Below are 14,181 nucleotides of genomic sequence, written 5' to 3'. Positions count from 1 at the left end.
CCTATACCTGGCTACCTATACTGGGGCACCACCTATACCTAGCTACCTATACTGGGCCACCACCTATACCTGGCTACCTATACTGGGGCTGGAACCACCTATACCTGGCTACCTATTCCGAGGCACCACCTATACCTAGCTACCTATACTGGGCCACTACCTATACCTGGCTACCTATACTGGGGCTGGAACCACCTATACCTGGCTACCTATTCTGAGGCACCACCTATACCTAGCTACCTATACTGGGCCATCACCTATACTTGGCTACCTATACTGGGGCACCACCTATACCTAGCTACCTATACTGGGCCACCACCTATACCTAGCTACCTATACTGGGCCACCACCTATACCTAGCTACCTATACTGGGCCACCACCTATACCTGGCTACCTATACTGGGGCACCACCTATACCTAGCTACCTATACTGGGCCACCACCTATACCTGGCTACCTATACTGGGGCTGGAACCATCTATACCTGGCTACCTATTCTGAGGCACCAGCTATACCTAGCTACCTATACTGGGCCACTACCTATACCTGGCTACCTATACTGGGGCTGGAACCACCTATACCTGGCTACCTATTCTGAGGCACCACCTATACCTAGCTACCTATACTGGGCCATCACCTATACTTGGCTACCTATACTGGGGCACCACCTATACCTAGCTACCTATACTGGGCCACCACCTATACCTAGCTACCTATACTGGGCCACCACCTATACCTGGCTACCTATACTGGGGCACCACCTATACCTAGCTACCTATACTGGGCCACCACCTATACCTGGCTATCTACACTGGGCCACCACCTATACCTGGCTACCTATTCTGAGGCACCACCTATACCTAGCTACCTATACTGGGCCACCACCTATACCTGGCTCGGGACCACGTGGTTTGTAACCCGAACAGCTGCATTCAGCACCGCACAGCGAGACAGGTGAGTTTCATTTAGCTCTGGCAGTTCCCGATTTCACACTGTGAAGAAGACGTACCAGTGATAAATGGACGGCACCCTGTCCTGCTGTCCGGTGCTGAAGTGGTGCTGGATGTGACTGTTTGGGTTATGAGCCACATGGTCCTGAATTTAAATAACAACTCTAGTCACTGGTTCTGTTCTGGGTTGTTTTCCTTAACCACTTCAGGACGTTGGTAATTGAAATCCACACCCTGTTTGGGACGTGTTATCTCTGCCAGGGTGTAGATTTGAAAAGCCACGCCGCATCCTCCCGCCGATCTCGATCCTCTCCTGTGGCTGCAGCCCACTTGCTCTGCCGTCGCTATGACAGAAGAGCTCCGTGAGCCGGTCAGGAGTCGATTTCATTGGCTCCTGACCTGGTGATCACTGTGAGCCAAGTGTTTCTTTAAGTTTTCTGAAAGTACAGTAATAGTGTTCAGGTGAGTATTCATGAAACATGGAAATATCCTTGTCTGTATAAACAATCATCCAGAACAGGGATATAACAATCAGAAGTAGTATAGGCTTAATGCATTCAGCAATAATATTTAGGCAACGACACGCTCATTTCGGGCACACAATGCCCTTCGTCAGGTCACTGTATAATGCACTTTCTATTGACCCTGTTGGCAATGCATGGCAGGAGCATCAGAAACAGCAGAAACAAACATCTGACAAACCAGATGTATACTGCACAATCCTGGTGGCAGGCAAACAAATGGCCAGGCAGCTAATGCTGGGTACACACGTTGACATTTCCCGCTCGATTCGCGGGATCGAATGGATTGATTTGATTATTTCAAACATGCTCGATTGGATTTCGATCTTTTTTTCATGTTAAGTATGCAAAATCAACGTCAGGAACGATCGAAATCCAATCGAGCATGTTTGAAATAATCGAATCGATCCGCGAATCGAGCTGGAACTCTCAATGTGTGTACCCAGCATAAGACAAGAGTCCTGTAACTTTATTTAACCAAACTGCTATTTTTTTCATCCTGAAATATCATCTCCTTCCCTTTCAAACTGTTACACAATCTCCTCCTACGTTTTCTCCTAGGTGAAACTTTCACATTTCTTATCAATAAAATGCCTCATACTAAGATTCAGGGAAAGAAAGCCCATATAAATAGCACCACTTAAATATAATATAATATCATTTATTCAGAATATATGTATATATATATATATATATATATATATATATATATATATATAATAACTACAAAATACACTTGACATATTGGAGTATCAAAAACATTCATAAAAACAATTAAAACCGACCATGTGGTCGCATATGGTAACAGCTGCAAACAATCATGTCCATATAAGTGATTGAAATAAGGTTATAAAACCATCATATATATCATATAACCTTCCAAAGCGGGGTGACGCCTGCAGAGCTTGCGGGACTGTCTTGAAGGGACTCCCTCTCATCTTCAGCTGCACTGTCCTAGCCTCCCTGGTCTTCCCGGGCTAAGTATCTCTCCTTTATTTTAGCACTTCTCTTTTCTCTGTGCACTCTAGTTATAGGCTGCTCCTAGGTTACCTTATACATAGCAGCCTCCTGCTGATTGACACTACAACCTATGCTGTATTATTGTTATATTGCACTATACATATATATTTTTTGATGTGTGTGTGTTCACATGTATGCTTTGCACTTTACTGAACCCGGGTTCAACCTTGAGTGTGCTTTATTTAGATGCACACTGGGGTGTATATTTGGGCATATATTGCTATTCTTTGTGATTCATATGATGGTTTTATAACCTTATTTCAATCACTTATATGGACATGATTGTTTGCAGCTGTTACCATATGCGACCACATGGTCGGTTTTAATTGTTTTTATGAATGTTTTTGATACTCCAATATGTCAAGTGTATTTTGTAGTTATCAAATTTCTGAATAAATGATATTATATTATATTTGAGTGGTGCTATTTATATGGGCTTTCTTTCCCTGAATCTTAGTATCTGTGTTTCTTGAGCCCTGGCAGACTCTCAAGTGTTGCGGACACTATATCGTTTTTTTCAATAAAATGCCTCATACTCAGAATAATTTTGATAGTACTTTATCACCTACAGTACTTTTTGGTTCTTTTTCAATTGCAGAGTGCTGAAAAGTAAATTTAAAGAGAAGATGAAAAATTATCTCCTAAGAGAAAACTTAGGAGAAAAAGTGAATTGAATAAGTGCCATATTCTCTAATGTCATTCCTTCAATTAAGCTCTGGAGTAGATTTTTAGGTCTAGAACAGCATATCTCCTGCTCACTATTTGATCCCCATTATATTTTTTCCTCCCCAGCCGATGTTATATCGAGTGTATATACAGTGTATATAGAGGAACAGTGCAGTGAATACAGATAGACAAGACAAAGAAAATTTAAATTGTGCTTTTCTCCGTGCTTCACGCCAACCAGGGTCATTAGGGATCCTTGCCCAAAGACTCTTTATTGTTTTACATACTGGCTTGAGCCAGGATTCAATCCCAGGTCAAAGGCTCAAATCCCACATCAAAGGCAGCAGCTTTACCAGTACTCTATCCAGCTGATAGAGGCAGTGCAGTGTGTATAGAAGTGATTTTTAACCGGGGGTTCCGTGAGAGTTCCCCAGGGGTTCCGCAGCATTTTCCCTCTTCTACGGTACAGATCGGTCCCGCTATCCCCTTCCGTGGGCCAAAATAGTCCCACTCGACCTCTGATGCGACCAGCGGATTGATTTAATGCACAGCGCATCACACCGCTCTCTTACAGGGCAGTTTTTGCGCCCTTCAGTGTTACGTATGAGAGCGAGCGTGGTGGACGTAAAGAGGCAGCAGCAATGGAGATGGCAGGGAGCGGAGAGGAGACGGCAGCGAGCGGAGAGGAGACGGCAGCGAGCGGAGAGGAGACTGCAGCGAGCGGAGATGAATCAGGGAGCGAGGCAGTCACCGGGTGAGTATGAATTGCACTGTAGTCGTTGGGTGGCTGATAGGTTGAGGCTGCACAAGACTCCTGGGGCAGTTTGTGTCTCCCCCCCCCCCCCCCCCACACACACACACACTGACACCTCCTATTCCTGCCTACCTTTATTGGAAACACCTATGACTTCCTGCCTATGGGAACACATGTCTGGTTACCTTTACTTGGGGCCCCTATTCCTGCCTACCTATACTGGTAACACCTATGCCTAGTTACCTATACTGGTAACCCCTATGCCTAGTTACCTAAACTGGGGTCACCTATTCCTGCCTACCTATACTGGTAACACCTATGCCTAGTTACCTATACTGGTAACCCCTATGCCTAGTTACCTATACTGGTAACCCCTATGCCTAGTTACCTATACTGGGGACACTTATTCCTGCCTATCTATACTGGTAACACCTATGCCTAGTTACCTATACTGGTAACCCCTATGCCTAGTTACCTATACTGGGGGCACCTATTCCTGCCTACCTATACTGGTAACACCTATGCCTAGTTACCTATACTGGGGGCCCCTATTCCTGCCTACCTATACTGGTAACACCTATGCCTAGTTACCTATACTGGGAACCCCTATGCCTAATTACCTATACTGGGGGCCCCTATTCTTGCCTGCCTATACTGGAAACACCTATGCCTAGTTACCTATACTGGGGGCCCCTATTCTTGCCTGCCTATACTGGGAACACCTATGCCTAGTTACCTATACTGGTAACCCCTATGCCTAATTACCTATACTGGGGCCCCCTATTCCTGCCTGCCTATACTGGGAACACATATGTCTGTACCTATACTGGTAACCCCTCTGCCTAGTTACCTATACTGGGAACATATATGTTTGCTTACCTATACTGGGAACATCTATGTCTGCTTACCTATACTGGGGGCCCCCTTTTGATTGGTGCAATTTATATGTGGGTGATTGGTACATTGTATATGGGGGCGATGAATGCATTTATGTGAGCTGATTACTGCATTTGCTATGGTAGTAGATTGGTGCAATTTATATGTGGGTGATTGGTACATTGTATATGGGGGCGATGAATGCATTTATGTGAGCTGATTACTGCATTTGCTATGGTAGTAGATTGGTGCAATTTATATGTGGGTGATTGGTACATTGTATATGGGGGCGATGAATGCATTTATGTGAGCTGATTACTGCATTTGCTATGGTAGTAGATTGGTGCAATTTCTATGTGTGGTGATTGGCGATTGCGATGTTTCTTGGCATCATTTTCATGCAGGAGTTCCCTGAGATTTTAAATTTTTTTTGAGGGTTCCTCGGCCCAAAAAAGGTTGAGAAGGGCTGGTGTATAGAGAGGCAGTGTTGTCTGTGTATATAGTAGGCATTGCCATGTGGAGGGGCAGTGCAGTGTATACAGAGGGGCAGTGCAGTTTATAGGTGGGCAATGCAGTGTGTTTACAGAGGAGCAGTGCTGTATAGACAGGAGGCAGTGCTGTGCAGATAGATGGGCAGTGCTGTGCAGACAGATGGGCAGTGCTGAGTAGATCGATGTCCAGTGCAGGGTGTATATAGAGGGGCAGTGCAGTGTATACAGGAGTAGGCAGTGCCATGTGGAGGGGCAGAGCTGTCTAGAGGAGGTACAGAAGTCTCAGTGGAATCACAGTCAGTCAGTGAGTCAGTGAGTGAAGCCAGCTGATCGGGAATGACACACAGGAGGTGAGTGTTTGGGCTGCGCTGTGTATCTGGGTGACCCGCTAGTCGCTGTTCAGCCGCTGCATCCCTGTGTCTGCAGCCAGGAATGTCACCCTCTGTGTATGTGCTGCGAATAGCAATGTACACATCACTGGAATGTGACATTATGTCTCAGTGGCTTGTGACTGGCTGAGCATTGCTTTGAGGACAACTCCAATCCATCAGTGTGATGTCACATTGTGTGTCACTGGCTTATAATATGTTATATCACATTGTGTGTCACTGGCTTATAATATGTTATATCACATTGTGTGTCACTGGCTTATAATATGTTATATCACATTGTGTGTCACTGGCTTATAATATGTTATATCACATTGTGTGTCACTGGCTTATAATATGTTATATCACATTGTGTGTCACTGTTAGTGTGATATCACATTATCACTTGCTTATAATATGTTATATCATATTGTGTGTCACTGGCTTATAATATGTTAGTGTGAAATCACATTCTGTATCCCTGGCTTAGTATCTGAGATGTTCCCTTGTGTATCACTGGCTTATAATATACAAGAGGTTTTGAATCAGGAGGATACCATTTATTGGCTAACTTATAATATGTTAGTGTGATATCACATGGCATGTCACTGGCTTATAATATGTAAATGTGATGTCACATTGTGTATCCCTGACTTATATAAAGGTGATATCATATTGTGTGTCACTGACTTATAATATGGTAGTGTGATATCACATTCTTTATCACTTGCTTATAATATGTTAGTGTGATATCACAATCTTTATCACTTGCTTATAATATGTTAGTGTGATATCCCATTATTTATCACTGGCTTATAATATAATAGTGTGATATCCAATTATTTATCACTGGCTTATAATATGTTAGTGTAATATCCCATTATTTATCACTGGCTTATAATATGTTAGTGTAATATCCCATTATTTATCACTGGCTTATAATATGTTAGTGTGATATCCCATTATTTATCACTGGCTTATAATATGTTAGTGTGATATCACATTATTTATCACTGGCTTATAATATGTTAGTGTGATATCACATTATTTATCACTTGCTTATAATATGTTAGTGTGCTATCACATTGTTTATCACTGGTTTATTATCTGAGATGTTACCTTGTGTATCACTGGCTTATAATATGTTAGTGTGATATCACATACTTTATCACTAGTTTATAATATCCAGCAAGCTAATGGTGAACCAGAACTCATTGGAGTGTGTGAGGGGCTACAATGGTCCTAAAAAAACCCCTTACTAAAATACTAAGGAAAACAAAAGTTTGCTTTCTTAAAACAGAAGGAATTTGCGATAATTCAGGTTGGAGTGAGCTTGAGATGTCTCCCACAATGCATCACTGCTGAATATAATTTATATTCAGCAGAAAGCTCACTCCAACCTGAATTATCGCAAATTCCTTCTGTTTTAACCACTTCACCACTGAGGGGTTTTACCCCTTGAGCACTAGAGCAATTTTCACCTTTCAGCGCTCCTTCCATTCATTCGTCTATAACTTTATCATTACTTATCGCAATGAAATGAACTATATCTTGTTTTTTCCGCCACCAATTAGGCTTTCTTTAGGTGGGACATTATGCCAAGAATTATTTTATTCTAAATGTGTTTTAATGGGAAAATAGGAAAAATGTGGGAAAAAAATTATTTTTCAGTTTTCGGCCATTATAGTTTTTAAATAATGCATGCTACTGTAATTAAAACCCATGAAATTTATTTGCCCTTTTGTCCCGGTTATAAAACCGTTTAAATTATGTCCCTATCACAATGTTTGGCACCAATATTTTATTTGGAAATAAAGGTGCATTTTTTTCAGTTTTGCATCCATCCCTAATTACAAGCCCATAGTTTATAAAGTAACAGCGTTATACCCTCTTGACATAAATATTTAAAAAGTTCAGTCCCTAAGGTAACTATTTATGTATTTTTTTTAATTGTAAATTTTTGAATTTTTTTACAAAAAAAAAAAATGGGGAGTGTGGGAGGTAATGAGTTAATTTTTTGTGTAACACTAATTTATGTCTATGTAAAAAATGCTTAGGGGTGTAGTTTTACTATTTGGCCACAAGATGGCAACAGTAACTTTTTGTGTATTGCGACCTGCGAGCGTCCTTCCGGACGCTTGCAGGAAGTAGTAGGAGGCTGTGAGTGTTTGTTTTTTCTCACAATGATCGCGCTGCCCATCGGAGAGCAGCGGATCATTGTGGGGCTTAGATTAACGAACGGGAATGGATTTTCCCATTCATTAATCTCCGGGCGAGCGGGCGGCGGCGTGTTTACGAGCGGGAGCGCGGGCAGCGGCGGGTGCGCGGAAAGTACGGATTTCTCCGTCCCTGGGGGTTAAAGGATGGAAAAAGGGACGGAGAAATTCGTACAGGCGGGGGTAAAGTGGTTAAGAAAGCAAACTTTTGTTTTTCTTAGTTTATAATATGTTAGTGTGATATCACATTATTTATCACTGGCTTATAATATGTTAGTGTAATATCCCATTATTTATCACTGGCTTATAATATGTTAGTGTGATATCCCATTATTTATCACTGGCTTATAATATGTTCGTGTGATATCACATTGTTTATCACTGGCTTATTATCTGAGATGCTACCTTATGAATCACTGGCTTATAATATGTTAGTGTGATTATTATTATTTATTTATTGTATTTATATAGCACCAACATATTACGCAGTGCTGTACAATACATAAGATTACAGACAATGATAACAGGGGTGACCGAAAAACACAATACAGGTAATAAGCAATAAGATACCCAACACAATACAGGTAGTAATACAATGCTAGATACTGCACTGGAGTCGAGCACGTCGATTAGAACGCAGGAGATTTGGGCGCAGCCGGAGCCACCATAAACCATAATAGGCATTACAGCTACAGAGGTGCACAGTGAGTAACTTCGGCGCCGTCAGAAGATGGAGCTGAAGTTACTTTTAAAACATTGTAATTTGGCCGCCAGCAATAGCTGGAATCTGAATTACACCATTCCCCACCATCCACATGGACCTGAAGGGGGAATAGTAATTAACCCCGCCGGGACTTGTGCAGGAGCAGCATAAGCCGTATATCTGCTGTATCCTGCGCCCAAGTCTACCGGCAGCGGTTTCTCTCGTACTCACTAGAGTACTAGTCCCAATAATACAAGTTCACATTATTCTGGGTAGAGGGCATGTTCAGGTATGATATACAAGGGGAGAGGGAGCTGCCAAAGGCTTACAATCTAGAGGGAGGGGGTGGTGACACAAATGGAGGGGGGCTGCATCGAGAGTTAGGGCATCGGCGAGGTGGTGTAGACCTTCTTAAAGTTGAGTTTTGAGGGCTTGTTTGATGGTGTTGAAGGAGGGGGTAAGCATGGTAGGCAGTAGGAGAGAGTTTCAGAGGATAGGGGCAGCTCTAGTGAAGTCCTGTAGTTGTGCATGGGAGTGCGAGATGCATGGGGTGGTTAGGTTAGGAGGAGGTCGTTGGAGGAGTAGAGTGGGCGGCCAGGTGTGTATCTGCTGACCAGGACGGAATGTAGGTCGGGCAGGACTTGTGTATGATATCATATTGCTTATATCTGGCTTATTATCTGAGATGCCACCTTGTGTATTGCTGGCTTATTATCTATTACTGTTATTTCACATTTTTTATCGCTGGTTTGCTGCGCAATACACACTGTTTCTCTATATGATTATTATGATGATGTTTCATTCTGTATCGCTGGCGTATTATCTATCAGTATGATGTCACTTTGTGTATCACACACTTTATTATCTATTACTATTATGTCATATTTAAAAGCAACCCAAGGAGACACATGGAGGCTGCTATATTTATGTCCTTTTAAACAATACCAGTTGCCTGGCAGTCCTGCTGATCTTTCTGGTCAGTTGACTCTAAATCACAAACCTGAAACAAGCTAATCTTGTCAGATTTGTCATAGACATCTGATCTGCTGCATGCTAGTTCAGGGTCTGTGGCTTAAAGTATTAGAGGCAGAGGATCAGCAGGACAGCCAGGCAATGTGCGTTATTTAAAAGGAAATAAACATGTCAGCCTCCATATCCTTCTCACCTCGGGTTCCCTTTAATGAGAGGCCCCACTTGTGTCTGCGTAAAATGCAGGTGGCTTTATGCGGGTAAAATTTTCATCTTTTGCGCACGTTTTTGCGCCTACTTCGCCAACTGTAGACTGCCAGAACCTGATAGCAGTCTATGTCCAGGAATTGTCCAGGAATTGTCCATGGGTTGGGATTTTATGCGATGGGGAATCCGTTTATTAAACGCGCGCGTATTGCTGCTGAAAAATAGAGGACTTGCGAATGAACGTACGCATTAGCATTGAAAAACATTGCACGGAATTTTGCATTGCACACACTTTTTAACAAGAGTGGCTCCAGCCTCAGTAACATGGGCTAATTATCTGTAAACAGGGCCGGTTCTCTCATGAACAGGCGCAGAGATTACAGAGGCAGCATGTTTGTACGGTGTTTACACACACAGCATGCAGTCAGAGTAGGAGGAGAAGCGAGATGAAAAGGTCATCATCAGCTTGTTGTGCTGTGTGAGGAGTCTGACAGTGAGTGAGGAGGGGAGAGGCAGGAGAGCAGCATTGAGGAAAAGCAGCTTGTTGTGCTGTGTGAGGAGTATGACAGTGAGTGAGGAGGGGGGAGGCAGGAGAGCAGCATTGGGGAAAAGCAGCTTGTTGTGCTGTGTGCGGAGTCTGACAGTGAGTGAGGAGGGGGGAGGCAGGAGAGCAGCATTGGGGAAAAGCAGCTTGTTGTGCTGTGTGAGGAGTCTGACAGTGAGTGAGGAGGGGAGAGGCAGGAGAGCAGCATTGGGGGAAAGCAGCTTGTTGTGCTGTGTGAGGAGTCTGACAGTGAGTGAGGAGGGGGAGGCAGGAGAGCAGCATTGGGGAAAAGCAGCTTGTTGTGCTGTGTGAGGAGTCTGACAGTGAGTGAGGAGGGGAGAGGCAGGAGAGCATCATTGGGGAAAAGCAGCTTGTTGTGCTGTGTGAGGAGTCTGACAGTAAGTGAGGAGGGGAGAGGCAGGAGAGCAGCATTGGGGAAAAGCAGCTTGCTGTGTTGTGTGAGGAGTCTGACAGTGAGTGAGGAGGGGGGAGGCAGGAGAGCAGCATTGGGAAAAAGCAGCTTGTTGTGCTGTGTGAGGAGTCTGACAGTGAGTGAGGAGGGGGAGGCAGAAGAGCATCATTGGGGAAAAGCAGCTTGTTGTGTTGTGTGAGGAGTCTGACAGTGAGTGAGGAGGGGGGAGGCAGGAGAGCAGCATTGGGGAAAAGCAGCTTGTTGTGCTGTGTGAGGAGTCTGATAGTGAGTGTGGAAGGGGGGGGGGCAGGAGAGCAGCATTGGGGGAAAGCAGCTTGTTGTGCTGTGTGAGGAGTCTGACAGTGAGTGAGGAGGGGGGAGGCAGGAGAGCAGCATTGGGGAAAAGCAGCTTGTTGTGCTGTGTGAGGAGTCTGACAGTGAGTGAGGAGGGGGAGGCAGGAGAGCATCATTGGGGAAAAGCAGCTTGTTGTGTTGTGTGAGGAGTCTGACAGTGAGTGAGGAGGGGGGAGGCAGGAGAGCAGCAGCATTGGGGGAAAGTCGCTTGTTGTGCTGTGTGAGGAGTCTGACAGCGAGTGAGGAGGGGGGAGGCAGGAGAGCAGCATTGGGGAAAAGCAGCTTGTTGTGCTGTGTGAGGAGTCTGACAGCGAGTGAGGAGGGGGGAGGCAGGAGAGCAGAAGTGTATAATTTGACTTGCACAGCAGAAGGGAGGAGGTGGCACCGCTGTCCTGACTGAGGAGGAATGGAGTGGCTGAGGGTGAGCAGTTTGTTTGTCACAGACTCACAGCCAGTCAGTGTGTTAAAAATCAGGAGGGGGCATCCTCGCAAGTTTGCCTCAGGCAGCAAAAAAATATTGCCGGGTAAGGCGCTGTTGCTTTCACACCTGATGCTCCTACTAGCACATCGCACCGTGGCAGGTATGAAACGTCCCATAGACTTTCATTGTTTTAGCATCACCTCATTGTTTACAATATTCCTTTTATAGATTATAGATTATTTAGTCACTCTTTGCCCATTGTAAAATCTTTCCTCTCTCTGATTAACATTCTGAAAATGATCATTGGTGGTGACATCTTTAGTTCTGTCAGATTATCTGTGCGGAATGTTTGTTACGGAGAGATCTGTGCACAGACGGAGATACTGCTTGCTTGGCAGTTATTTCCCACAATGCAGTAAGGTTCACAGACAGCAAGCTGTCAAGATCATGGTCATGACATCACACTGTGGGAGGGGGTCCCCTCTCTAGCAGCCGCTGACCGAGGTCGGCAGGTACTGCGCATGGGCGAGCACACGGATGGGCTGCTTGCGGTCACGCCTTCCTGGGCAGGAGCACAGATGCAGGACTACTGGCAGATCCAGGTAAGTAAATCTGTTTTTTTTTTAGTTTGCCTGATATTTTCTTTATGCTAGGAGCCCACTTGTTTGAATCGTAAGCGCTTTGCTGCAATGTGGAAAATGTCCACGAAATCGCATTCAATTAAAGTGTATGGGCTGCATTGTGAATCGCATCTCCCTGGGATTTGCAACGCGCATTCTACTGTATGCATACTGTATGTGAACCATATGTAGTGCTTTCCAATGAAGCTGCAAAAAGACTTGGGTTTTGTGTTTTTGTTAAAAAAAATAGATCTGAGGCCCAGTGCACACCAAAAACCTCGAGCAGATCTGCAAAACACTAGAGGTTTTTGAAACGCTTTTTCTTAATTTTCTGTAGCGTTTCACCTAGCATTTTGCGGTTTTGGGAAACGTTTTTGGTGTCGTAGATTTCATATATTGTTACAGTAACAAAAACGCCTGCAAAACCGCTCTGATGTAGCGTTTTTCAGAGCGGTTTGCGTTTTTCCTATACTTTACATTGGAGGCAGAAGCGCCTCCGCAATCCAAAATCTGCAGCAGCCCGGGAGTATTGCGTTTCTGCAAAACGCCTCCCACTCTGGTGTGCACCAGCCCATTGAAATACATTACTTAAGCGCTTCCACATCCGCAAGTGGATCGAAAAACGCTGCCGAACCGCTCTGGTGTGCACTAGGCCTGATCTAGCATTTTTCAGAGCGGTTTTCCACTTTCCTATACTTTAACATTGAGGCAAAAACGCCTCAGAAATCTAAAAAATGCTGCAGCCCCCGAGTTTGCGTTTGTGGTGTGCACCATTCCATTCACTTTCATTAGCCAAGCGGTTTTCCCCATGCAAGTGTTTTAAAAAATGCTTCAGAACCACTCTGGTGTGCACCAGCCCTGATACTCTATTTCTCTTTTATTGAAAAGACAGATTATTAAAACATGCAAAACGCAAACGCAGGAAAAACACAAACGCATGCAATAACGCAGCTCCAAAAATTCAAATGCATAGAAAAACGGATAAATGCTCATGGCAAAAACTTATAGTTTTCTGCACAGGCAAGTATGCTCCCAGCCTTAAAGGGAGCCCAAGGTGGACTCGTATAAAAAAAAAAAACCTGGGCTACCTGATCCAGGGGGCTGGGTGGATCAGGTAGCCGCCGTCCACGCCGCTCTCCGCCGCTCCTGAGGCATGCTAGGGCCCACTTTCACTTTTGTGACTTCTGGGTCACGACGCTGGAAGGAGGGAGATCCCTCTCTCCCAGCATGCAGGGAGGTGGGGGATTGGCAAGGGGCGCGGCCAGGGAGAGAGAGCTGCCCGTTGGCAGCTCTGGAAAGCCTGCAGAAATGCCCCTAGTGGGCGTTTGAGTAGGGAATCCCTCTCCTCCCATTACCCCCTTGAGACAGAGAACATGCCTCTGTGTCCCATCTGCCCCCCCTCCGCTGCTCCACCTCCAGATTGTATTGTATGAAAACAGAGAAGCTGGTGAGCCCAATTGATCCTGAACAATCACATTATCGATTGTTTAAAGCGGATCCGAGATGAAAAACTAACTATAACAAGTAACTTGTCTATATATCTTATCTAAAGTTTAGATTACACAGCAAATCTAGCTGCAAACAGCTTCAACAGTTTATGATTATTTATTCCTGTGATACGAGTGCAGCCATGTTCTGTTTGTCACATTACACACAGGTAAGCAGCTCTGCATCTCCAGCCCTCAGCTCACTCTCCTCTTCTCCTCCCTCCTCCCCTCTGCCTCTGAAATCTATGGCTAGTAGTAACCTCCGCCTCCTCCTGCCCAGACTGAGCTCCCATAAGCCCTTGCTACTAAGGCTGAGAGTGTCAAGGCTCTCTGGAGAAGCTGTGGGCGAGGCTTGTTTAGTTTATAGGGAATTAGAGTATTAAAACAAAAGAAAAAAAGTATTTGGCTTGAGGAATGCCCTATAAACAATATGAAAGGAACACAATTATGCAATGAGTAAAAGTTTATCTCGGATCCACTTTAAATTGATTGATTAAAGCACACCTGAACTGAGAGGGATATGGAGGCTGCCATATTTATTACCTTCTAAACAATTAACATTGCCTGGCAGTCCTGCTGATCCTCTGCCTCTAATACTAATA

At 44.4% G+C, this 14,181-nt stretch overlaps 1 protein-coding gene across 1 annotated transcript in view; it reads left to right on the top strand.

Moving 5' to 3' along the window:
* The first annotated feature begins 5,479 nt into the window (after positions 1-5,479).
* The window catches only part of SLC4A2 (solute carrier family 4 member 2), a 134,556-nt gene continuing 125,854 nt past the window's right edge, over positions 5,480-14,181 (top strand). Inside the window, exon 1 of the mRNA XM_068235249.1 lies at positions 5,480-5,628. The gene's annotated coding sequence lies outside the window, so the exon portion shown is untranslated. The remainder of the gene's footprint in view (positions 5,629-14,181) is intronic.

Source organism: Hyperolius riggenbachi, chromosome 5 (genome assembly GCF_040937935.1).
Source record: "Hyperolius riggenbachi isolate aHypRig1 chromosome 5, aHypRig1.pri, whole genome shotgun sequence".
NCBI classification, from domain to species: Eukaryota; Metazoa; Chordata; class Amphibia; order Anura; family Hyperoliidae; genus Hyperolius; species Hyperolius riggenbachi.
The sequence above is the reverse complement of the archived record's forward strand: the minus strand, read 5'-3'. Positions and strand labels throughout refer to the sequence as shown.